The 27,875-nt window shown below is 37.7% G+C and overlaps 1 long non-coding RNA gene across 2 annotated transcripts; it reads left to right on the top strand.

Annotated features, from left to right (window-relative positions):
* The first annotated feature begins 197 nt into the window (after positions 1–197).
* LOC122174419 (uncharacterized) lies at positions 198–27,359 on the top strand. Of its 2 annotated transcripts, XR_010599538.1 has the most exons (6): positions 198–395; positions 15,772–15,952; positions 16,039–16,106; positions 19,153–19,412; positions 23,783–23,980; positions 24,665–27,359. It is a non-coding gene; the product is annotated as an uncharacterized LOC122174419 (long non-coding RNA). The 2 variants fall into 2 exon arrangements; XR_006176186.2 differs by lacking the exons at positions 16,039–16,106; positions 19,153–19,412.
* The last annotated feature ends 516 nt before the right edge of the window (positions 27,360–27,875 follow it).

Below are 27,875 nucleotides of genomic sequence, written 5' to 3'. Positions count from 1 at the left end.
CACTGCTGGGGTTAATAGCTATGTGATAAATTGCAGAGCTATGTGATAAATTGCATTTATTATGCACTTTTGACTGCCTCACTTGCACTCTACCTAGTAATCCATCTCTGCCAAGATTCATTCCAACATTCCAAACCTTTGAACAGCTTTTAACTAGCTGCTTTAAAAAAAAACAATCACTTTGCTACAAAAATATTTTTCCTTCCTCCCTCCACTCTCCCCATATGGAATTTCTTCTCCAAATTACACCACTCAGAAATGCAGGATGGACAGTATTCTGTTCTGGACCAATAAGAGCCTGAAGGTTCAATATCTTCTTGCATGTCATCAGGATGAGAGAGACAACACGGGTGAAATAATATCTTTTATTGGACTGACTTCTGTTTGTGAAAAAGGTAAGCTTTTGAGCTTACACCGAGCTCTTCTTCTGGAATGGGAAAAATAAAGTGTCACACTCACAACTAACCACAAGGTGAAACAGATACTGTAGCATAAGGAGTACGTCAGAGTTGTAAATAGCATCCAGAGGCTGTAGATGGTGAGTCCTCAGAGGATGATGGTTTGTTTCTTGCATTTGCTCAGGAAGTAGACGTCACTGTTAAGTTTGACTTTCTCTTTTCTTCATGTTGTAGACTTTACATTTCATATGGCAAAATTCAATATCTTCTATTGATGTTTGCAGTGTTGTTGTAGTTGTGTTGGTGCCAGGATATTAGAGAGACAAGGTGAGTGAGGTAATATCTTTTATTGGAACAACTTGTCTTGGTGAAAGAGAGAAGCTTTTGAGCTTACACAGAGCTCTTCTTAGGGTATGGGAGATTAGTGACACCTGCTTTGTTGCAGTAGTAATCGGCATTTTCCAATGGGACATAGCATGTGTCTAGTCCAGTTATGTAGTCATATTCCAGATCTTAAAAGTGTGATATTGTGATTTAGAGACAAGACACTTAAGATCATTTTAGAGGGTTCAAAATTGTTTTGGTTCTAATATTTCTCTTATTTTGAGCCTGTACAGTTGCACTTATGGTACTCTGTCACTCTGTCTTCACATGTAGAAAGAAGTGCAAAAAATAGCATCAATAAGAAATCTTAGACCTCCCTAAACCATTTCTAAAATATTTTTTCTATAAAATTTGTGGCGTGAATGAAATACATAACATGTAGTATAAAGGTTTGGAATGATCTGTATAACACACTTTTGGCTACACCACTCATGGGTAATATATAAGCAACTTGTGCCAATACGGGGCCAGATAGATCCTCAGCTAGTGTAAATCATCATAGCTCTTTTGAAATATATAGATCTATGCATATTTACACCAACTAAGGATCTGGCCCAAAAAATTTGCACAACACCATTCTTTATTTTTTGTTATGTATCCCAATAGATACATATCAAATCCATACATATACTGTACATATGTAAAAAAACATTCTTCAGTGGGAAACTTTGATAGAATGAACTGTTTTGTTCTTATACCATGAGGTGAGAGTCCTGTTTACCAGGGTTTGGACACTTTATTCATTTACTTTGATCAGGAGTACTTCCTGCACTTTAAATTACTGCGCATAAAAATACTATGTTAAAAAAACTTTAAGGTTGCAAAGTCGTGCACTCAAATGTTAGGAAATATAAGTATTAAGGTTGCCTGTGCAACTTTATTTCAGCCCTTTCATAAGGAGAGTGTCATGAGCAGGACATTGATGGCCTGGTCTAGTGGATAGGAGCAGGAGTCATGCCCAGTGGTCAGCGCAGGAGTAGAGCCCGGTGGTTAAAGTAGGAGCTGGAGCTGGGAGTCAAGCCAGGGGTCAGAGACAAGAGTCAGAAACCAGGAAGCAGGCCTAAAACTGGAACCAGAATCAGGGATCAAGAATCAAGTCAAGGGTCAAGCTAGGAATCAGAGCCAGAGTCTGACGCAGGGAATGAGAGTGGGGTCTGTTGGAGCATCAGACCAGGACTGCTGAGTTGCAGCTTCCTGGAACTCCCTCGCTGCTTAAATAGTGTGCCTGGACCAATCAGAGGTCATGGGTGAGGGCTGCCAATTGGGTATTCTATTAGTGGCAGTTCCTGTGGTGCTTAGTCCCCTAAAGTGTATAGTGCATGAGTTATAGCTCTGCCATAGTTGCAAGTAGCATCAGTTCCACAGACCTGCATGCTAGTCCTCTGGATCCTTGCAGAAAGTTGCATTAATCCCTCTCCACAGATGTAAATATTGCTGAGGGATAATATGCAATACAACACATTAAATGCAATTTGCCTATTTTTTTCAATTGCATTTTGTCCAAATTGCAGTTTTCTCATTTATTCATTTAACAAAATTATTCACATATTTATAAAATGAATAATTTGTAGTCAGCTTGTTCAGTTAGTTGTGAACATTTGGATTCTATTTTGGGGTGATTAGCTATGTAAGTCAAGTGATATTATTTATGTTCTTTGATTGGATGATTTATATAAATTATCAGCATAGTAGCAAGAAGAATTTCAAATTTGACAGTCGAATATAAAATCCAACATCTGCTTTTAGTGCATATTGGAGCATTTGGGAGTAAATTTGCTTATCGCAAATTTTCACACTAGTTAACCTCATTTGGTGGATATTTGCAGAAAGAAAACTCAAGCATGGTATCAACACACTTGAAGCAAACGTGTTTAAAGGAAGATACGTAATATTTCCCAACGTAGAGGTAAACAACACGGTTATCAACAGTGCTTAATTTGTGCAAGGGCTTGCCAGGGCTGAGTCCCGGCACCTCTAGGCTTGCCGTGTCAGTTATGAAATTAAATAAACTGCTTGAGCCCTGGCACCTCTTTCATTACAAATTAAGCACTGGTTATCAACACATCATAAATACTATGCAAAGATTTTGGACTCCTTTGGTAAGATATATTATTGTCACTGGCTATGTTATCAGGCAGGACATAAGCTACAACTGTAAGGATCTCTCTTATCTAAAATTTCACAACAGCAAAGTAACTGCCAACGAATGACAAATTCTGAAATTGCTCCAACCCAGGGAGTAAGGTACTTCATTGGTTACTGAATCTTATCAAAGACAATATATGTACTAGAATGATAGTTTTAAAAAATGTTATATTTGCAAAATTTTATACTTCTGGTAAAACAGTTATATTGTATAATGTGCATAATACAATATAACTGTTTTAGCAGAAGTATAAAATTTTGTATATATATATATATATATTTTAAGCAATTTTTTCTGAATCAAATATTTTTTTAAGAATTGAGGTCCAAATGCAGAGATAGAAAGAACCTGGTTAAGAAACATAGCTTATGCAGTTTGATTTTACTAGGTTCTGTAAGTGTCCCATTGAAATCAAACAAAACTGATTATTGAGACATTTCTCATATTTCTAGTAATCATGTTTAGGATTTTTTAAATGATCAACCAGAGTATAACATTTGAAATAACCAAGAAAAATTGCAAAAAGAATTTTCCTTTATACTGTTTGTCTGTAAAATATAGGAATCCCTCATACATCTGGAAAATGCCCAAAATTCTGGAGAGCAAATCAGCTGGACAAACATCCATCAAGGTATCTCAGAGAAGACACAAAAGACAGTCTTTTACTGAGGAAGGAGCTTTCATTCTCTGTGAGTGGCAGATCTGTGAGAACGGAAACCACTAGATTGTTCTCTAACTGAAGTGAAGGTTCAGTTTAACTGGTTTTGTATTGCTGCAAGAGAGACCAAAGCTTATCAGCTTTCATGTATTGTAGGAAATGAAAAAGGATAGAACTGGATTACTTTCTTTTTTCAGGTCTGAGGTCAACCAAGAACAGCTTTAGGGTCAATCTGACTGCCTTACACTTTCTGAATGACCAACGCATGGTTAGCCATATAGGGTGGCTGATTGCTACTTTAGATACAAGGCTGCTATGCCCTTTTAAAGCCTCTGAAAATCTTTGATGTAACAGAGAGGCACAAAATGTCACAGCCACATCTGAGTGGCATATGAAGTGTTAACACTAAAAGTAACTTTTTTTCAGAATTTTTGCATTGATAGGAGCCAAGAGAGAAAGAAGTATGTTTAGTTGGGAAAGAGATAACAAACAATGCAGTGCCACATTCTCAGTGTGTGCTCTTTGTTATCAGCACAACTAGCAGCATCATGTACTGTACAATGAAAGATAACCATAGAATGAGAGATAGCAGGCTTTGTAGCTCTATAGATTAAACAACACACTAGGGTAATCAGAAAAAGAATGTTTTAGGGGTGGGAGTTGAACCACTCGGGAATCCTGAAAGTTGATGGCAATACGGTATTTGAAATGTTAATTTTTTGAATAAAATTGTATCTCTGAAGCACTGTTTTCTTACTATCCTAAGAGCAGGTTAAACAAACAGCTGTCAGGAATGGTCTAGATAATTAGTCCTGCCACGAGTGCAGGGGACTGGACTAGATGACCTCTCGAGGTCTCTTCCAGTTCTATGATTCTATGATAATGTGGATCCAGGTTCAAATGTCAAACCTCTCCAAATTTTCATGGTATAAAAATCACAGAGGTATGGACAGGCCTCTCTCTAATATGCAATGTTTATATTTTTTCCTTTTTAAATATAGGCCCTTTGTGTTAGTTTTTTTGTATAAGCAATATACATAAGCAATTACACACTTTAGAAGTCAGTCGTGTCCATACAAAAACCCCATACTATATTGGTAAGTTTGCCAGACATGTCCCTTTTTCAGTAGATTATAACTTTGCCAAAATTCAAATTCTGAGTCTTGAAAAATCTCATTCCACGTGTGCTTAATAGCAATTTGTTAGAGTTTGGCAGCTAATTCTCTGAAGCTTCTGACTGCACCAAGCATGCTCCAGTTCTTCACAGCTCCTGTGTACAGTCTGCAATGTGCATGCACCATTCCCACGGAATGACTGCATACTCCACCCTGGAACTACAGGGACTGACCAGAACTGAATATGCACCATCCTAGGGCCGCAGGGGCTAAGCAGTGGAAATTGTATGTAATCATGTAATTACTATATGATAATCTATATGCATAAGAGGGCCAAATTAAATTTGCATAGTTAGCTTTTCTGGAATTCCCTTTTTAGTTCTTGATTTTGCAATTTTAACATTCTTTTAAGATAGGTTTTTGGATATAATAGTTATATTGGTTGAGATTTGCAACCCTGTTCCAATCCTGTACATCTGAGGAGATTGGACAGATATAGGCTGTATTCCAAGCACTCTCTTATCCTGGTGCATAGAATGTGCTGGGTGGGACAGGACTACACTGGTCTAGTAGGTTGCGTGAACTTATACATTGGTGAATGTGTCAAACCAGCTATGTAGGATGACATATCTTCTGTTATAGTTGGAGGTTAAATACATCTAATTCCCTTTCCCATATAAAGAACAGGAATACTTGTGGCACCTTAGAGACTAACAAATTTATTTGAGCATAAGCTTTGTTGGGCTAAAACCCACTTCATCAGATGCACGTAGTGGAAAATACAGTAGGAAGATATATATATATACACAGAGAACATGAAACAATGGGTGTTACCATACACACTGTAACGAGAGTGATCAGTTAAGGTGAGCTATTACCAGCAGGAGAGAAAAAAAACTTTTTGTAGTGGTAATCAAAATGGCCCATTTCCAGCAGTTGACAAGAAGGTGTGAGGAACTGTAGGGGGTAAAAATAAACATGGGGAAATAGTTTTATTTTGTGTAATAACCCATCCATTCCCAGTCTTTATTCAAGCCTAATTTAATAGTGTCAAGTTTACAAATTAATTCCAATTCAGCAGTCTCTCATTGGAGTCTGTTTTTTTTATTGCGACTTTTAGGTCTGTAATCGAGTGTACATTCGCCAAACTGGACAGTCTCTACGTAAAACGATAAATGGACACAAATCAGACGTCAAGAATTATAACATTCAAAAACCAGTTGGAGAACATTTCAATCTCCCTGGTCACTTGTTAATCTCTAAGGTGCCACAAGTATTCCTGTTCTTTTTGCGGATACAGACTAACACGGCTGCTACTCTGAAACCTTTCCCATATAGTGTGGCTATACTTACAAACAACCGATAGAGCAATTGATAATATCTTGGTGACAAATGGTTGTTGTTTTTTATAAACAGCAATTACTTAATGCCACTTTAACAAATTAATTCACTCTTCCACTCATTCCTTTTACCCAGTCTCCTGCATCCTGCAACTCCGCAGCCCACTAATAATCCAGCATTAGGGCTGCAAGCTTGCTTTTGTCAAAGAAAAGCACTAAAGCCCTCAGACTAATTCTGGGTTTACTCTTTCAAGAAAAGAATTAGGAAGCAAATCCTGACAAAGTTCAGCACACATAGATGATTCACAACTTGATCCTGCTCCCACTTAAATCAATGGCAAAATTCCTATAGATTAAAGTGGGAGCAAAACTATGCCTGCTTTTTTATTATATTGCCACTCACACACATTTCTCCACTCTTCTGTTTCTTTTCTTAGAAGCCTCATTGTGAGTTCATAATTCAATGTAACTAGTTCTTCATACAAGTCTGCTTCTATCTGGTACCTTGATCCAAAGTCCATTGAAATCCCTAGAGCCTACCCCCTTGATTTCAATGAGTTTTGGATTAGTCCACATTAGCATTGTCATATCATTTGAAATTTGGTTCCTTCATATTTCATAATGGGAATATAGTACATCTTTTTTTTTCTTCAAAATCCTGAGTCCTACCAAATGACAAATCAATATGATCTAAAATAAACAAATAACCACTCCATTTTTTTAACTTAATGGTCACAAAAATTATTTGAAAATAATAAGCCAAATCATGAAGCTTGACTTCTTAGCCACATCTCCACTTGGAGCAAGGGGATGATCACAGAACTAAAAATTAATGGTAGTTTAGGTACAAATGATCATGACTTGATCTCATTTATAATGTTCAAGCAGAATAAAGTCTAAAGTCTAGACTAGTCATACTGAGTGTGACACACACACACACTTGGTGCTTTAATCAGGCCAGTTTCATAAAGCTGAAAACAATTATGAGCCAAATCTGCTGGAAGGAAGAATTTTAATCAGAAAAAAATTGTGAATGATCATTGGCAATCAATTAGGAATACCTTAATAGATGCCAAAAAGCCACAATCAAGAAAAAAAATGTACTGGTTAAAAAAAACAGCCTGGTTTAGAGGGGGAGTGACTGCAGATGTAAAAATAATTTATATATATCAAATGAATATAAATCAGAAGATAGAAGTTGCAGAAAATTGATAAGGGAAGCCAAGGGACTCAAGGTGAAAACTATGGCCATCAGAATTAAGGACAATAATAAAGAGGGTTTTTTTTAAGATATGAGGAACAAAAAGAATCCTAACAATGGTACTTGACCTTTACTAGATGGAAATGGTAGAATTATTAATAGTAATGTGGAAAAGACTCATAGACTCATAGACTTTAAGGTCAGAAGGGACCATTATGATCATCTAGTCAAGACATAAGTGTTGAATAAATATTTCTGTACTGTAGTTGGGGAAAAACAGATTATGTAATCTCATCATACTGTGTTAGTACTCTTTCCATTCTACTAGTGTCTCTGGAGGGTGTTAAACAGAAGCTACTGAAGTTAGATTTTAAAATCAGCAGGTCCAGATAACTTGCATCCAATATTTTTTAAAGAGCTGGCTGAGGAGCTGTCTGGACCATTAATGTTGATTTTCATTGAGTCTTGGAGCACTGGGGAAGTTTCAGAACACTGGAAGAAAGCTAATGTTGTCCCAATTTTTATAAAGGATAAACAGGATGAGCTGCGTAATTATAGGCCTACCATCCTGACATCAGTTTCAGTCAAGATTATAGATTCTGTCAAACTAATCTGATATTTTTTTATCAGATTACCAGTTTGATTGATAAAAAGTAACTGTGTTGACTTAATATACTTAGACTTCTCTAAGGCATTTTACTCGGTACCACACATTTTGATTAAAAAACTAGAACAATATAAAATTAATATAACACACATTAAATGGATTAAAAACTAGCTGACCAGTCTCAAAATGTAACTATAGATGGGGAATCATACTGAAGGAGTGTGCTTTCAGCGAGGTCCTACAGAGATCAGTTGTTTGCACTAAGCTATTTAATATTTTTATCAGTGACCTGAAAGAAAACATAAAATCATCAGTGATAAAAGTTTGCAGATGACACAAAAATTGGGGGAGTGTTAAATAATAATTCAAAGAGATCTGGGTCACTTGGTAAATGGGCACAAGAAAATAATGTTTTAATATCACTAAATGTAAATATATACATCAAGGAAAAAGCAGGAGTAGAGAGGTTATTTTACCTCTGTTTTTTGCCTTGGTGCAGCAGCTGCTGTAATACTGTGTCCAGTTCTGGTGCCCACAGTTAAAGAAGGATGTTGATAAATTGGACCGGGTTCAGAGAAGAGCCACAAGAATGATCACAGGATTAGAAAACATGCGTTATAGTGATAGGCTCAAGGAGCTCAATCTATTTAGCTTAACAAAGTTTATTGTGATGTTCATGAATATCTGTTCTAGTCAAACTGTGGATTCAAATCTGCTTTCATTGAAGTCAATGAAAGTTTTATCATTGACTTCACTGGCAGCATATACAGGACCTTTCAGGTGCCAGTAGCTTTACTATGAGTACATACCACCTGGCTGACAAAGTCATCTTGCCTTATCTCCTAAATAGTCTGAAAGGTTGTATACAGAGTCCTGATCTGTAGGCAACTTCCCCATTGATGTAATATGCAGCAATGCCACCAGCATTTGAAGGTCCAGACTGAGCAATATTGTTCCTGCTGCGCTGGCTAATATTAAGCACATCTTCATAGCTGGTTAAAGCCAGCACAGAGCACAAGGTTAATAAGGACAGGCTTACAAATAAGCATGTTGTGCAGCTCTTACCTTCCTTTCTGCCTTACTCCTCACCGTTTTAAGGATTTGCTTCAATTGGTAGTATTTTGCTTGCAGATTTACTTGGTTATTCACAAGTCTTTTTCCAGTGTCAGCCAGAAAGCTAGTGACCATTTTGAAGTCAATTGGCTCATGCCCAAATTTAATTAAACTTTTCACTGCATGTGTAGAGGAAACTGATTTCACTCAACATCATTTATGTGGATAATATGTAGAATTAATTCTCCTTCACTAAGTTATCATTACACTAAGCAGATAAACACAGATATAATGTTATTAAAAGTAATGGATTAGGTTCATCAGCAGTTAACTTTAATGGCTTGTATCGTTGTGATCCTGTGTGCAGTTTAAGAGAAACTACTCAGCCTCTCAGTTTGAACAGGCTGAAGGTCAATGACTAGGGTTACCTGATTTTCCAGACACCAAAGTAGAATGGTTTCTGTACTGCTGAGATCTGAAGGGTTTGTGAATGTCCCCTGCTAAAAGCCTAATTATATCTAGTTCTTGCATCCATGTGTCAATGTGGGAGGGGAAAAGAGAGGGGGGGGCTAAAATGCTATACTCTAGCCCTAATTGTCCAGCTGAGTTTGGCAAGGATTGCATATTAAATAAGGACAAAGTTCAGGACAAACGTAGCTGAATATAAATACCTGCCTTCTTCATTCAGACGTTGTAAAGTGAAACCCTGACACTGTCAGGCGAAACTAATGCACTTCTTTCTACTGCACATCAGCCTCTCAAGTCCTTATATCACTTTAGCTGCCCTTCTTTCAATAAAATCTTTTAACATATTGTTAAGATTATGGTAGGGATTTTCTTTTGGTAGGCTGCTTCATAAACAACCCGTGTCCCCATAGCTATGGTTTAGAGCAGAGGCACATAATTTTGCATGAGATCATTCTCCTGGAGGAAGGCTTTTGAAATGTCACATGACAAATTCATTTGACATTAGTAGCATTGAAAGCATTGCTCATCCTACATGCAATGACATAATCAGCTGTGCTGTTGCCTCACAGAGCTGCAAAACTGGGCTGAATTTCTCAGTTCTACCTTTCAAAAAGGTGACCTAAAATATCTGGTAAGACCAGCAGTGGCATTTACACCAACTTGGGGGTCAAAAGTTAAGAAACTAAATCCAAATTCAGGTACCCATTTTAGACATCAAAACCAGCACTTTGGCAGCTAAAGTGGATTTTGGGATGCTTCACTACAGAGGTGGGTGCCTAACTCTAGGCAATCAAGTTTGGAGGTCATATGTGTGGATTACCAGGGCCAGATCTGAATCCAAAGAGATAGGGCTGAGTCTGCTGGTGAGCTAAAGGAAAAAGAGAGCATTTTTCACAGCTAGAGCTATATTTGTATACCCAATAGCAGTGGAAAGTCCAGTTTCACCCCTAAACTGCACACCATCTTAAGGATCTGAAGGCAGATGCCCTTTATGGATGGTGACATTACCATAGGGATGAGTACTCCATTGTGCTTCCCTCTTCCCACCAATCATCGTCACTTCTGTCTTGCCCCATTTTGTTTCAGCCAGCTATTTGCTAAAGGCCCTCTGCAGTTTCTATCTCTGGTCCTAAAAGAAACAAAGATTTTTATAACCTTCTATACATATTGGATAAAATCAGCCACTAAGTTTGTTTTGCAATATGGTAATAGTTAGTGTGATGACCACCTTCTGCTTCCTAAGTAAGTAAACAGAGGAAAACTAAGGTAAGTGCTAAATCCATGACACCATGACATTATAGACTGATTCAGTTACTGGACTATGTGTCAGAACATACTGCAGAATTACTCAGAATTAGCTCAGATGCTAATCCTGGCCAAATTCCAACCCAGGTGTTTACATTCTATCTACCTAAATTTCCCCTGTTGTTTCAATTAACTTTTATTCTTTACTTCTCCCTACTAAAACACTGTGGCTTGCCCAGAATGTGTCATGTGGTTTGCCCAGAATGTCTGCTATCATTCCAGAGGTGGCTGTATTTCAACAGTGAATACAGCAATCTCAATATACATGATGTAAAGTACTTACACATCACTCTGGGTAAAGATTTCTTTAGACGTAAAATGTAATAGTGAAGCTGCCGCTCTGTTATACATAAAAGGGTGAGGGGCAGAAAAGGGGAAGGTGGGTAAGTTAGACAGGAGTAACATTTCAACCCTGTACCTGTGCTTGCAGCTGTTCCAGGGCTCAATTAAATTACGCCAGATTATATTAAGTGTCCTAACACTCTTCTCTCCTTTAAAGGTGGCAAGCAAGCACCAACTGGGATGTCCACTGCACTGTATCTTTGATTCTAATCTGTGTCCTGAATGGATTGGGAAGTAGACATTCCTGGAATCTTATTAACTACAGGGTATTGCAATAATTCTATAGAAAACCAATATAAATACAAATATAAAACTGCCTCTACCTTTAAAAAAAATCCATACACCTTTGTGTAGGGATTTTGTTTGTTTGTTTTTAGCTGTTTACAATAACAATAATGACCTCAGTGTATGGCATTTCCTGGGAACTAATGATTAGCTGGGGTTAATGGCCTGAAGTGTAGCCATGGGCCATCAACTCCTCTCAACCCGTCCTTAATCCTACAGAAATACCCTATGCCTTGACTGTCATTGCTTAATACAGTCTCTCTAATTTTAAAAAGAACAGGAGTACTTGTGGCACCTTAGAGACTAACAAATTGTGCCACAAGTACTCCTGTTCTTTTTGCGCATACAGACTAACATGGCTGCTACTCTGAAACATCTCTAATTTTAGTATCGCTTTAAAAACCTCATAACAGCCACTGAACAGTGCTGCATTTTATTAGCCTGCATGACTGTTGCTGAGCAAGGGTTGTTTTCCTAGCCACTGATCAACTCTAAATACAGAATATACTTTATTAAAAGTTGATTACCAAGCCTCTGAGCATCTCTAGCCATTTAAATACTTTATACTTTTGCTTTGAGTTGCCCTGAGCAATTAATAGATTGTTTCATTAGAAGGGTTTTTACTAGCCACTAAGTGACTCTAAACACCTAATATATTTCACAAGAAGTTTCTATCCCAGCTATTGAGCAGCTTTAAACACTAAATTGGCATCACACGTTTTTAAAAGAAATAATCAATGTTTTACATTTGTCACAAGCAATTTCCTGCCTCTGTACCCCCCCTAAACATTATTCTTCTGCTACGTGGAGTTTTTTTTTTTTTTTAATGATAAATTCCTATTTTACATGTTGGACCACCAGTACATTTCATTCTAAAGCACAAAGCTACATTGGAATTGGCTTTGGTTCCTTTCCCTCATCTAACTCAGGGGAAAAGAGCAGTAGGGGGGCAATATTCACATTGGGTCCCTTCCTGCTTAAAATTAAGGGCTTAAAAACTATTCAAGTGGCTCAGGCCAAAATTATAATTTGTATTGGAGACATAAAAATGCTTGTGGTCTATCACTGCATATGTAGCCACAGTGTGACAATCAAAATTGCAGTGATTCAGTAACAATTCTTCATCACTAATATAGGCCTGATCTAAAGCCCACGGAAGTCAGTAAAAATATTTCACATTACAGCAATAACTGTTGAGAGTAGCTAATGTGCTCTCACCCAGAGTATGTCTACACTACAGCAGTTATAGTGGCCAGGGACGGCTCCAGGCACCATCGCAAGAAGCAGGAGCCGGCCAATGGAAAGGGCCAATGGAAAGGGACAGCATGTCCAGGTCTTTGGCAGCAATTCGGCGGCAAGTCCCTCACTTACTCTTTGAGCTGCCGCCGAAGAGGAAGTGAGGAAGCGAAGGACCCGCCGCTGAAATGCCGCCGAAGAATGAAGCTGCACGATTGAGCTTGAGGCGGCAAAAAAGCTGGAGCCGGCCCTGATAGTGGCACAACTATGGCACGGCAGCTATGCCACTCTAGTGCCATAGTGCAGATGCTTCCCACATCAATGAAAGGGTTTATTTCCATTTATGTAGTTAATCCACCTACCTAAGAGGTGGTAGCTAGGTCAATGGAAAAAAATTTCTATCAACCTAGCTGCATCTACACTGGGGGTTAGATCGACCTAACAACATCACACAGGGTGCAAAATTTTGCACAGCCCTATGCAATGTAGCTAGGCAATCTGATTTTAAGTGGAGACCAGGCCTCAGTCCCTAGATTTGATCATTTGGTGGCAGAGTAGGTTTTTTTTAGTGGGCGGCTCTAGACTCTGGAACTTGCATACTTGGTTTGACAGAGCTTGAGTTCTTTTGGGTAGAGCCTCAGCTGGAGTGAATTGTCCTCACTCCGTTGAGGTCCATGGAGTGATGACAATTCACACTGGGTGAGGACTGGCTCTTTGACCTTTAGTGCACTTTGTAAAGCTCGGGCTTTTAGCTGATCAACATGGTGGGATGCGTCTTTGTTGAGAGCTGATAGCAGGAAGGAGTTTTGATCATATTAATATTGGTTGACAATGGTGCAGTTAATGTGATTTAATTTTATTATTAATTTATGCATAAAATACATATCCATCCAAAGACAATGGGATAGGTGTAATTTTACTATTATAAATTTAAAAAAATAATTTAACAAAATATCTGGCTTGACTTGAAACAAGATCAAAAATCTCACAAGCAAGGCAAAACTCTCCTGTAAATGCAAATGTCTCCAATATATAGTAGCAACTTGTACAGCCAATTGGTGACTTACAGTGAAAAATGAAGGGAACTCTGTCCTTATATTACAAAATTCCTAATATCAGGTTAATTATGAGCGAGAATCCAAGAGACAAAGATTTTACCCATTGAAATATTTGCTTTATTATTCAAATTTGGAAGCTTTTCCAAATCTTATGCATCTGAGTCATTAAAAGTGGTCTGGAAACTTCATGGGAAGTGTGATCTCTCCTGTTACTGCTTGTCTCCTCTGGAACCACTAAAATGAATGAAAGGGTTAAAGAAAAGTTTCCAAACTCTCTTTAACCTCAAAAAAAGTTTCGGTTGGGTTTATGATGATTTTTAATTTTATCTGAACACATGCAGTCAGTCCTAATTCAGACACAAGTTACTGAATGGTTTCCATTGGCTTAAGGCTCCTTCAAAATCTGATATTCAATACTTTTGTAATGGTTGTTGGGGGATGGATGACTGCTAGAACATTCTTTTATTTGGGAGACTACATAGCTCACTATATTTCAAACTTTGGTAATACGATGCTGCCTTCTGTCATCTGCATTGCTGGTCATGCACCAGTTTTTGTCACTACATCTGTCTCAAGGTTAACACACATTGGCACAAGAAAGGGAGTGGATTGGTTTACAGGGAATAATCTGTACACAGTAGAGTTTATTACTTAGCTGACTGATAAATTTCTGATGCGATGTGTAAGATATACTGTGATTCTGAATTCTCTTACTTTAGATTTACTTTATCCATAACTCAGGCTAAAATGTTTTGTATTTATTTCCTTTTACACCCTCCACAACATTATTACCTCACTGGAGTGCTGATAATGTTAAGCCTTTCCCAGTAGCCCTTTTGGGGACCAGCTGCTTGTTTTCTTTGGACTGTTACCCATGGGAGGAGGTATTGTTTTCCGGGCAGTGGAAAATCTTATCCTTTAAATTTGTATTACAGATTGATCTTTGGCATACCTTTTATTTTTATATACACATAAGACTTTGGTGCAGTAAATATTTTAAGTATTGAAAACTGAAAATAAAACACAAACTAAAAACAAAATCCAAGTTACAAATCTTTAAATATAATATGAAACAGAAACTGAGCTGTAACTCCGTAAATACAGAAACATACCTGTGTTGGTTTGGGGTTACATTTGGTCCATAGAGAATGCATGTAATGTTTGGTTCAGCCTGAGTTACAAGCCTCATAGGCACTGGCAGTTAAGAAAGAAGTCTGGCTTACAATAATCAAAACGATAGTGTAATAATATATTGCCATAAGAGCAATACATCATTCCTATACTGCAAGGGAAACTTGTCTTTCCCCTAACATTATGTTTAATGCTCAGGTTTTACATGTATTTGCCATGTTTGTAATTCTTGGTTAGCCCTTTTTTAACACACACACACACACACACTTTAACACCATCAGAAACCTACAGTTTTAAGTTTCAAAATCAAGTTGTGCTAGATAGGCTCATTTCCTCTGTTTTTTCAGCAGTGTCTCACTATCCTTTACTGGTACAAACTTAAGGTTGCACTTCAGCTGAAATTTGCATATATAATTCTGAAGTACGTCAGAATCCCTTCAGATACCTTTGTTTTACCAATCTGAATAATAACTGTGACACTGGCAGACAGCCAACCTGTGTCTGACCCATAACAATTTAACAAGAGGCATTACAATTGTATCAGGATAATTGTATATGAATATCAAAGAGATGTACTAGTCCAGCAATCATTAACCCATTCATTTATAGTAATAGAAATCAAGGATAGATGCTAAATTTGTTTGTCTGTGTACCTGTATCCTGTTAGAAGTTTACCTAACCAGATTAGATTTTAGCTGCTAAATCCTTTTCATTTTTTAATTGCCTTACATTATGTATGTGACTGTGATCAGTTAACTTGAAGATCAAAATGTGAGATACTGCCAGAAACTAATAATATTGTCTACATTGTCTTCAGCTTATCTATCTCTGTTATAATGAAGAACCAGCTAATTGATTTATGCAAATAAGTGTAACTAGATTACCTGTTTATGCATAGGAAATTGAATGTTAGCTTCAAAGTGGTGGGCAGTGTGTGCTCAACAAAGAGGAAAAAATCCTCAAAACACTTAATAGCCCGCTTCAGCTATAAAAGTGAAACCTTGGCCCTGATCCAGCATCTCTCGTCTGTTGAACTTTAAACAGGAAAAGTTTAAGCCATGGGACTGAAATCTTCCAAGTAGCTGTTTGGAATATCCAGGAAAATGCCTGGAAAGACATTAACAGACTTTACATCTAAGCTGCATTTGGAGTCTGACCTTTTAGGATGATTCCAGAGAGACTTTTGCAAGCCAGCAGACTCATCCATCGCTGCAACAAATCTGATGTAAGGACCTTGCAAGCATTTGTAATGTACAGTATATAATCTTTTAACCACTCAATAACTCTCCTCTTTTCTTAATACATTTTTAGTTGGTTTACTAAGGATTGGCTGACAGTGTGATATTTGGGTAAGATCTGAGACATATATTGACCAGAAGGTAAGTGTCTGATCCTTTGGGATTAGTAGAATTTTAAATATGGCAAATAGGGTTTTCAATAACTTCTCACTATATTAGACCAATTTGTCTGGATGGGAGCCAAGGGTTGGAATGTCTAAAAGAGACTGTGTTTGGCTTCTTGTTAACCAGTGTGGTACTACAGAGGCTCTTTTCTTACTGGCTTGGTGAATCTAATTATAGAATAAATGACCAATTTAGGGGGATTGTCTGCCCTATTCCTCGCAGTCTGCCCTAGATGTGGCATTCTCAGTGTGGTCCATCCCAGATGCCCGGTCACACTGATAATCCCCAATGAGCTGTAATTCTGAGAGATCTATTAATTCTGCAAGTTTTCACTGACGATGTTAAACAGAGAGGCAATTGTTCTATAGTTAACATGTAAACTGCTTGACATGTCCATCCATTTTAGTGACTAATGTTTGTGCCATTTTATAATGGACAAAAAGACCTACCTACCTTGCCATAATTCCATCTTAATCAAACCCAGACTTCTCAAAGCTGCTTACTCTTTGGGGCATCTGCATGAGTGAACATACCTAGAAAATTGTTACAATTAGTGACATGGATGATACATCTCTGTGTGATGGTCCAGCCTATCATTTCTTCCTAGAGACCGCCTGAGATGAAGTTCATGACTTGAAAGAGCCAGGGCTCAGCTGGAAATTTGAGGTGTATCTTTCATCTGTGTAGTACATACACATTGTGAAGATTTATCCCTTTATTGAGAGTGGTTCTCTTTTGTCTACCTTACATGGCCTTAAAAGATCTAAAACGTACTGTTTGCCATTGTCTCCTGAAGCTAAAGTAAAGATTTCAAACCATTTCTTTTGTCTGTAATGTTCTTCATCCACCAAAGAAAGCTGTGTGGCATAGACAAGATCACTCTGTCTTTTTTGCTTTCTCCATTCATCTTAATTAGCATATTTCTCAAGGCTTGGTCAGAGAAATATCTTGTATTTGACTCTTTGTTATATTTTCTATTTCTAATTTAGTTGTGGCCCTTTTCTCATGCTATCTTAAAATGGTACCATCTAAAAAACTGAATTACAAGACTCCCGCTTCTTAACATCTTCTAAGATAAGAGATTTATAATCACTCAGCAGTTCATTTTAAAAACTTCTAGATGAGCTTTTACCCAAGCTATTACTTCAGAAATACTTGCTAGTCCTAGAGTGTTCTTTGTAGGCTATTCTCTATTTGAATTATATAGAGTCATAAAGTTTAAAGCCAGAAGAGACAACTAGATCATCTGACCTTCTTACAGCAAAGCCGCCAATACTATCCAGTGCCTGCACATGAAACCCAACACCTGAAACGCATGTACACCCTGTCTTAGGTTGCAAGTGGAAATGAGTTGGGTATTCTTTTCAGAGTTCCCAATAGTAAATATGTCAAAATTGTCTCACACTTCAGCACAATTGTCAGGATCTCTTCAAGGGCAGCCCCAAACTGGAATAGCAGTGGAGGTAAGATGGGAAGAAAGAGATATTGCAGTTTGGAACCGAGAGGCGTTGTAATAATCAGGGCCAATGCAAACATGTCTGGGCACCCTATGAAGACACACTCAATTGACCTCCCTCTGTGGCAAGGCCTGAGATGGTGGGCCTGACTCTCATGTTTTCTCTGGCTGCATTGCAACATACTGCTGGCATAAAGCATCAAGAAACTCAACAGATACAGGTCTCTACAGTGGGAGAATCTTGAGGGGAAATCCCTAGGTGGCAGAAAGCCAGTATAGCAACCTCTCTGCAAGTCCATGATGCAGAGGGCATTCCTGGGAGGGAAAGGTTGTGCCGAGAGGGTCATTGTGCTCTAATGATACCCCCTCCTCTCTGCTGGAATAGCTTCTGCAGGATGTGGGCAGCTTAATGAAGGCCTTAGCTGCTGCCAGGATCAGAGGTCTGCAAAGGTGGCACAAAACTAGTTTTACTCTGGCACCATCCCACAGCTTGACTAGGACAGACTCTAGATGCCAGTGTGCAACTTTGCCCATCTTGCTATACTTCCTCCCAAACTGCTGTACCTTGCCAAGGAAGTGACGTGCCTTAACATGGAAGTGTGAATACACAAACTGTACAGAACTGGGATGGAGCTGTGGAAGGACTTAGGGAGTCATTACTATATTCTTCAAAGTAGTAGTCTACTGAAATGAATACTCCCTGCTTAGCCCCTTGACCTTAGCAATTACCCAGTTGTTAACCATAGGTTTGTAGAAGCAGGGCTGACACAGTTAAAACTATTACTAAAATTTGAAAGTGAAAGAAATAACTAAGAATTTTTCCATGTGGAAATGGCGGGACAGTCATAGAAGCTACTTGTAACTCAGTGACCTTAAAGACAGCAGTTCATGGGAAAATTAAACCCAGGCCAACAGAGACCCATGTGATGGCCTAATGCCATCTTGGTTCTCCAGAGCCCTGATTAGGTAATCTTATGGGCATGCTGAAAAGGCCAGCTTTTTTCATTCTTTGCGAAGGCTGTTGAGGAGCGTGTGAGCTGTGCTAGACATTTTTTGTGGGCAGCCATTTATTTATGGTGCAATTTTTAATTTATGGGAGAGGCACCAGGGCATTGGATGTGCAGCTACAGCTGTATTTTAAATTTTAAATAATGCTGACTTATTAGAACATTTGCATAATTTAAGTATTATGGGCCCAATCCTGCCCTTCCATGGAAAAAGCTACATAGGATGAGTCTGGGAGCCTCCATGTTATGGAGTTTCCTCTGCTTAATTCCATCAAAGTATTTGTCCCCCCCCAGAAAAGGCCCTCTTTCTCTGGATGTTTGGACATCTTTTAGAAAGTACCAAATCCTGGAAAGATTTAATGCTATATATCAAATCATGTGGCAGTGTTATTCACAGTCTTAAGTCCCCTATACCACTAGTAGCACAAATCAACATGGCTGCCACCAGCGACCTCTTAGCACTGATTACTAATATTGGTTATTTCCTGTGGAATGCTTATAGACTGATTTTCCAGGGAAGTGCTTTTTTTTCCTTCTTGTTTGTCATCTTCCTTTCCAGGAACTGTTAGATGACATTTCTGAAGATATAAGAGAGCAAAAGCAAGAAGATATAAATATTAAAGATTCATAAGATATAAGATAGCAAAGGCAAGATTAAAACAGAATAAGATTAAAAGAGGAATAAGGAAGTCAAATGTCTGACAAGTGTAAGAGTTTTGAGTGAAAGGCTTGGAATCTGCTTCCTTCTCCACACCATTCCAGCAGTCTCCTTCCTGCTGCTTCTGTCTCACAGCCTGCTTCAGAGGCAGGTATGCAGAGGTAATTATATTATCCTGAACCCCAGGTAGTTTGCATTCAAACCATGACTGAGACTGAATTTTTACAGCATGCAGGATTTACTTAAAATTTGCAACCTAGTCCTGAGTAACACGTGATTAGGTTCAAGAAGAAACTATAGTTGAGCCACTATGTTACAGTGATCACAGTGTAATTAAGTTCAACATCTCTGAGGAAGGAAAGGTATCCAAAAAATGCATGGTGACAATAAACGTTAGAAAAAAGGACTTTTAAAAAATGAGGAGGCTAGTCAAAGTGAGACCTGGAGTCAAAAGTAAGGAAATAAAAATTCTTAGACACAACATGGAGGTTTCGTAAATATACCTTAACAGAGTCACAGAAGGCAAGCATACCTCTACCCATAAAATGAAACAGAAAGGCAAGAAATAAACCTCAACAGCTGAACAGCAAGGGCCCTGGAGTTATGAGAGCCAAACGGAAAGTGAAAATCCAACCCTAGTGAAGCCAATATAAAGGAGCATAAACAATAGCAGATAATATGTAAAATAGGAATTAGGAGGCTTACAACAGAATTTGAAGAGCAAATAGCCAAAGATATAAAATAAAATAAGAAAGTCTTTATGTATATTGTAGGCAGGAAGCCTGCAGAAGAATGGGTAGGTCCACTGGTCTACAAAGGAATAATGGGAGAAATGAAGGAGTCTAATTTTTTTTTCATGAGTCTTCACTACAAAAGATATTAGGGAGATACCTAACCTGGACTAGTTATTTCCAGGTAATAGATTTGACATAGTGTCATCAGTTGAGATTGCCAAAAGTAGAGATCCAAACATAATGTTGGAATACATAAGGATAGGATGGAGCTAATGCTGAAAATATTATAATGCCATTATATAACTCACTGGACCACTCTCACTTGGAATATCTTGTTCATTTTGGGTCACCTGATAACAGAAATAGGGGACAGAGATGGAAATACTTAGGAGTGGAGAAAAACTTCCATATGAAGAGATATTTAAAAGATTATGGTCTTTATATCATGGCAAATATCAATAGGAATAGATACTGTTATGTATCTTTAATATTTAGCATTGAGAGAACTGCTACACAGGATGAAACAAATAAAATCAACAACTGTGTTGAATGCCTTTATTCATCTTAATCCCTTGATATTCAGCATGTTAAAGATTCTTCTGCAGAATGATGTTTATTCTCTGGCTCTCTGACATAAAAGAAAAAGTTTCATTTCCATCTCAGAATTTTAGCATCTATGAAAACATATCAGTACAGTTCCTTCAATGGCATTTCAGGGTCTGCCCTGTCATTGCATTTTCACAACATGTTTGTAATGGAATACTCTGTAGCCTTTGTCAGGAGCCTAGTTTAAGAAAATCAGTATGGCAGAACAACAATCTGGAATAAAGCATGCAGAGGGGACTATGAGGTCAGAGTTGTAGGACTGTAACAAGATCACGTTTTCCCAATCTCACGAGAATGATTGTCATGAGAATGGATTCATGTGGAGTCATGTTTTTGTTCTCACTACTGTCCTTTCCATGAGGATGAGGCATCACAGTTCAATTAGTTCATTGTAGTCTGTGAAAAGGAAGGCAAAGTACTTCTGGGAATGATGTCATAGAAGCAGTGAATAAGATCTTTCAAGGCTTTAATGTGATGCTCAGAAGTATTCACTATTGGGACTGGAGTGCTTGCAGATAAATAAAAACAATGAGTGATTAAAGCACATTTCTTCTCTGAAAATGACTAAATAAACACGGTACTGTTTTACTCATTAGATGTACTCTGTGGGTCTTTCGAGTAGTTCTATTTGCTAACTTTAGTAAAATTTATTTATTCTACTAATCTTTTATTCCTACTTCAGAGCCAACACAAGTCAGCTGGAGTCTACTGTGGTTTGTGCATCCTTAATGGAATTGTGAACTAAGGCATAATCCTGAAAACATACATGTTTAATTTTAGGCACATGAACAGTACTATTGAATCATTGGAAGCCACTGAGAGACAATAAGTGTAAAGGTCCATTTACAGAGACACTTTTCAGAGCAGAAGCACATGTTAAGACGAGCATCTTTTCCACAAAATATTCTCCCTGTTTCCTGAAAATGTTCACCTTCTCATTATTATGTGTATTCATGGACTGGCCATTTTACATTCCCCTCCTAGGGTACTGAGGCTAAAAATAAAGGAGAATGAAAATGGCTAGCATACCAGATTATAAAACATTGAATAGGTCAAAGACATAGAATTTACTATGACCTTCCCAAGAATATTTGAAGCAGTATTACTTCTTGTGCTTCCTCATTTTTGTTCAGATAATTTTAACAAGTCTATGAAATACCACAATATGAACCCATTTTTATGACAATTACTATGTGAAAAAAGAAAGTACAGTGCAATCCATATGTGCCAGAGATCTCACCGTCCTTGTTAAAGTCACATAATCTTGTAGCCATCTTCAAATGTCAAGCAAAATGAGAGAAAACAGAAGTTTTAAAGAATCTTTAGAATAAAACTAATAACTTCACTGTGTAAGAACGTCCAAAAAACTGTCAACTCATTGAGAGAGAAGGCTTCTTAGTAGTACCACTGCACGTATGGTTACTCATCCTAATTAAAATTTTAATAAAGCTAAGAGCAATCAGGTAATAAATTTGAAGATGACATCAAATTAAAGCATCAGCTGCTTTTCTATACACCATTAATGACTGTTTCTTGGAGCAGCAAGTCCAAGAACTCACAAGGGGAGAGCACAGGATCTGGTCTAAGTGATGAATGTAGCTGAACCATTTTGTAACGGTGACCATGATGTAATTAAATTAACAGCCTTGGGGGGGGGAGAGGAATACCAAAGAAACCCACCACATTAGCATTTAACTTCAGAAAGGAGAACTACAGAAAAATTAGGAGGTTAGTTAAATAGAAATTAAAAGGAACAGTCACAAGAGTGAAATGCCTGAAAGCTGCATGGAAACGTTTTAAAAACACTATTGTAGAGCCTCAAACTACACGGTCTCTCACAAAAGGCTCTCAAGCAAAGTAAGCTGTCATGGGATAAGAGGGAAGATCCTCTCATGGTTCAGTAACTGTTTAAAAAATAGGAGACAAATGGAAGGAATAAATGTTCAGTTTTCACAATGGAGAGAAGTAAATACTGGGGTCCCCCAAAGACCTGTACTGGGACCAGTGCTGTTCAACACGTTCATAAATGATCTGGAAAAGGGGGTAAACGATGATGGGGCAAAATCTGCAGATGATACAAAATTATTCAAGGTAGTCAAGTCCAAAGCTGACTGTGAAGAGTTACAAAAGGATCTCACAAAACTGTGTGACTGGACAAGGAAAATGGCAGATGAAATTCAATGTTGATAAATGTAAAATAATGCACATTGGAAAACATAATTCCAATTATTCTGGAGTCATTTTGGATAATTTTCTGAAAATATCCACTCAATGTATAGCAGCCTTCAAAAAAGCTAATAGAATGTTAGGAACCATTAGATAAGGGATAGATAATAAGACAGAAAATATACTAGTGCTTCTATCTAAATCCATGGTATTCCCACCCCTTGAGTTCTACAAGAATTTCTGGTTGCCTCATCTCAAAAAAATATATTAGAATTGGTAAAAGTACAGAGAAGGGCAATAAAAATATTAGGGTTGTGGAACAGGTTCCATGTGTGGAGAGATTAAAAAGAGGGGGACTGTTCATCTTAGAAAAGAGCTGACTAAGGGGGTCTATACAATCATGAAGGTGTGAAGAGAGTAAATAGGGAAGTGTTATTTGCCTCTTCCTATAACATAAGAACCTGGGTTAACCCAATTAAGTTAATAGGCAGTAGGTTTAAAACCAACATAGGGAAGTACATCGTCACATAATGCACACTCAATCTGTGGAGCTCATTGCCAGGGGATGTTGTGAAAGCCAAAAGTATAACCGGGTACAAAAAAGAATTAGGTAAATTCATGGAGGGTAGGTGTGACGTTGCACTCTATATGATTTTATGAAAGTATGCTGATGAGTGTTAACATAATATAACTAAAATATGCATCATGCAAAAGGTCTCTTGTAAGGTATCGTTACAAAGCTTATAATCTACTGAGTGTGGTCACTCTTGTAGCTGAAACTAGAAATATGAAATATAACTCTGAGGGCCTATTATAATTATGCAAAGTGTGGGCTATTAATGGTGGTTTGGAATCTTGATGGCTCCCATTAACCAGGACAATTGACTATAGATGGCTCTGTTTTACTTGTAAGTCTTCCTGTATACGTGTGTGATGGCAAGTGGGTAATGAAGTCTTACAGTGACATGTGATCATGTCACCTGAACTGGAATCCATCTTTAACCTGGTGCTTTTCCATTGAGAAGGAGGGACGGGAACCCAGAGAGGGACAAAGGACTCCCGCCTTATGCAAAAGATATATAAGTGGGTGGAACGGAACAAAAGAGGCTGCAATCATGAGCTACCACCTGAGCTGGAACAAGGACTGTACCAGGGGAAAGGATTGTGCCCAGAGTAGGAAGGTGTCCAGTCTGTGATAGAAGCTTATTGAAACATCTCTGAAGGTGAGATTTTATCTGTATTCAGTTTTCTTACTGTATGAGGTTTAGAGTTGCATGTTTTATTTTATTTTGCTTGGTAATTCACTTTGTTTTGTCTGCTATTACTTGGAACCAGTTAAATCTTACTTTCTGTATTTAATAAAATCACTTTTTACTTATTAATTAACCCAGAGTATGTATTAATACCTGGAGAGGGGGCAAACAGCCGTGCATATCTCTCTATCAGTGTTATAGAGGGCGAACAATTTATGAGTTTACCCTGTATAAACTTTATACAGGGTAAAACAGATTTATTTGAGGTTTGGACCCCATTGGGAGTTGAGCATCTGAGTGTTAAAGACAGGAACACTTCTTAAGTTGCTTTCAGTTAAGTCTGTAGCTTTGGGGGCACATGGTTCAGACCCTGGGTCTGTGTTGGAGCAGACTGGCATGTCCGGCTCAACAAGACAGGGTGCTAGAGTCCCAAGCAGGCAGGGAAAGCAGGGGCAAAAGTAGTCTTGGCACATCAGTTGGCAGCCCCAAAGGGGTTTCTGTGATCCAACCTGTCATAGTAGGCCCATTGATGTCTATTAGCCAAGATGTCTGGATGTCTGGCTGTCCCTAAATCTCTGAATGCCAGAAGCTGGGACTAGAAGACAGGAGGTGGATCATTCAGTAATTGCCCTGTTCTGTTCATTCCCTCTAAAGCATCTGGCACCAGCCACTTCAGAAGACAAGATGCAGGACTAGATGGACCCCTGACCTGACCCAGAATGGCCATTCTTATGTTCTTTATGCTCAAAGAGCTCTCATCTGCTTGGCACAAAAGATCAACTGAACATGAGTTGAACTCTATGCAGAATACTCTAAGCCAGATCACATGGCACTAATTTCCCTGCCATCCTGACTTAGTTTGGCCCTATCACATAAACTGAAGGCTGAAACTGAGGAATATTTAAGGCACTAATTTTGAAACAGATCCATGATCCTTTAACTGGCTGAAAGCCAATGATGAAGGTCTAATTCAGAGAAATGAACCTGCTATCCTCACTGAAGAGTGTAATAGTCCAGGCAATCCTCAGAAATCCAACATGTAGTGCAAAAAATCTCTCCAGCTACTGCCTTGTCTCCAGTTTCCCATCCAAAGGCAAAGCCATTGAGAAAATAGCGGACAAATCAGCTCTAACAACATGTGCCAACATGTGACATCTGCCAACATCTTGCATCTCAAAAGTCCCAAAAGGATATACCCTGTTTTCCCTTTTGCTTATATTTATGTGATACAACCTGAAGCAGTTGTGAGATGTCATGGTCTTCAATGTCAACAATTTGTTTATGATATCCAAGTGTATCCTGGATGAGACTAGAACAAAATTAAGTGGATAGTACAAGACATTTAGTGATATAATAGTTATAATCTATTAAAATTAAAATAATCTAGGTTTATGTTTTTTAATTATTAGCTGTCACTAATAAATCCTACTTCACTACTTATGCATTTATTTTAAAGAATATCTATCTTGGTTGTGTTCACATTTTGTTATGAACAATACACAAGATTGATATATCAAAAAGTACCATTGAAAATTATTACATGCAGGAGAAAAAAATCTAGGCTCATGATGGGCCAAAAACAGTCATCTGATGTGTAATCATGTTTTTATCCTTCACTTCTTCCCAAGGAACTGAACAATATAGGCAAATGAGTTTATCCTGATTACCTGTCTCTGCACTCCTTGAAAACTACTATTTAATTCTGATGAGCCAATCAGATAGCTTATACACATTTTTGCTTCTTGACAGACTCACTAGAGGTGAATATCAGCTTTTTCTGGATCTTCATCTTCATCTCTTTAGAATGTTAATTTAAAGGGAGAATTGATGGAAACTGAATACGTTAAATGACTTTAGATGAAGAGATTTCCAAATAGCTTAGATAAAAGCATTCTGAATTTATACATATACTGATGTCACACTTGTTATTGTGCCTATTGTCTCATCACCTTGGTCAGTCTTTTTACCCTTTGAATCAATAAATCTTGATATTTACTTCAACAGCAATCAATAAGTGTTTTGACGAGCTTGTAATTAATGAGATAAAGCTGCTGTACAATTAGATGGACACCATGAAATAAGTATGGAGCACCATTTACTAAATCAGTGTTTTTTCAGATACGTGATTATATGATTAAATGATATGATTTGTGACTAGTCACATCTTTTATATGCAGAAGCGTGTCAGAATGTGAACAGGCAGGAAATAAAACAAAGAAAATCTAAAGCATATGCATTTCCAGTAATATAGAGAGAAATATACTGTGATGTTCCATATATGAATTTTCATTTACAGGCATGCCATGTTGAGAACCAAAGAGAGGTTAGAGTTCATCTGACAAAGTGTTGAGGTGCTGGTTTTAGTGTATGATCATATTCAGAAATATGCTAATCAAACATGGGTGCTCACTAATTAAATTTACAAATGATTAGAAATATTTGCCACTGAAAGATTTAAAGTCATTTTTTGAATCCTAATGAAAGTTCCAACATTATGTGTATGCCTCTTGAGGGCCTACTGAGGATAAAGTGTATTAAAAATATAATTGGCTTTAAAGCATGCTAGATTAAGTTTTTGCCGTGATTTATGCTGTCTGCTTTGTATTCACCTTTAGAGTTGTTTTTCCCTCTCTGAACCATGTATATTGATAGCTCAAATGTAAGATGCTAACATCTGTTGATTTGCTTATATTGCATTGATTATTATAATGGCTGAAAAGTCTATTATTTGCACATGATCTTACTCAGATCCTTGAAGCTGTGTTTTTAGCAAAAAATGATGTTTTCGACAATGGCAATACTTTGAAAATATTGTATCTAAGAAAAAGAACAAATGTGTGTTGTTCAAGGGTCAATGAAGAAGTTGGTAAAAATTATGAAAAACTGTTAAGCTTTACATTCTGGGATGTTTTAGTATTTCCCCTGAATCCCAATCATTTCATTTACATAACACAAAAAAATCCTCATGGAATCAAATTTAAAATGTGATCGATTTATTTTTTACTTGTGTTGAAAGTGGATCTTAACAAAGAATCCCCCAAAACACTTGCTTATGAAAAACACCACAGATTTGCCAATTTTCCATTGATTGTAACTAACAGCACTTTGTGGTGTATTCCTTTGAAGACACATATTATAAAAGGGTCAAAGTTCTCAAGTATAAAGTAGTTGGCAAGCATTATCAATGGCGCCCTAGGCTGACCTGGTATATACTTGTGTGCAGAATACAGCAGTAAAAGTAACCAGATAGATCAAAATAAACACACAGAGATTAACTTTCTATGAAGGGTCAATATGATATATTAACATCTACCGGTGGTTACTAAAATTTTTGAATAAAGGTGATGGAAAGGTGTTAGAATGTTTTTGCAACTAGAAACAAAGCATGGCTTTCATGGAACTGTTTACTCAGCATTGTATCATGATTTTAAAAAAATGTCCATTAAATTGTATAGCTAATTGAGGAAAAACCAGATGTCTGAAGGAAGGAAGGTAGGTATGAGTAATCTCTCTGCCTTGGAAGCTGTATGATAACAGCTAGTGCAAAATTATGGGCTCTGTAAACTTGTAGATTGCAATATTTTTGTTCTTTCCCATTTTTTCTATGCAGTTGGAGTGTCACTGTTAGAATGCACACCGGGAACAACAGCACTCTTTTCCCAGACTAAGCAGGCATGTCAGAAAACTCTCCATCTAGGGCCCGATTCAAAACCCACTGAAGTCAGTGGGAAGACTCTCACTGAGTATGTCTACACTGAAAGCCTGTGGCACTGAGTCTCAGAGCACAGGTCAGTTGACGTGGGTTCATGAGGCTCAGGCTGTGGAGCTATAAAAAAAGGAAAAAGCATTTTACTGAGGGGACTAA

This window comes from Chrysemys picta, chromosome 3, assembly GCF_011386835.1.
Source record: "Chrysemys picta bellii isolate R12L10 chromosome 3, ASM1138683v2, whole genome shotgun sequence".
NCBI lineage: Eukaryota > Metazoa > Chordata > Testudines > Emydidae > Chrysemys > Chrysemys picta.
This window is presented reverse-complemented; position numbering and strand designations above follow the sequence as displayed.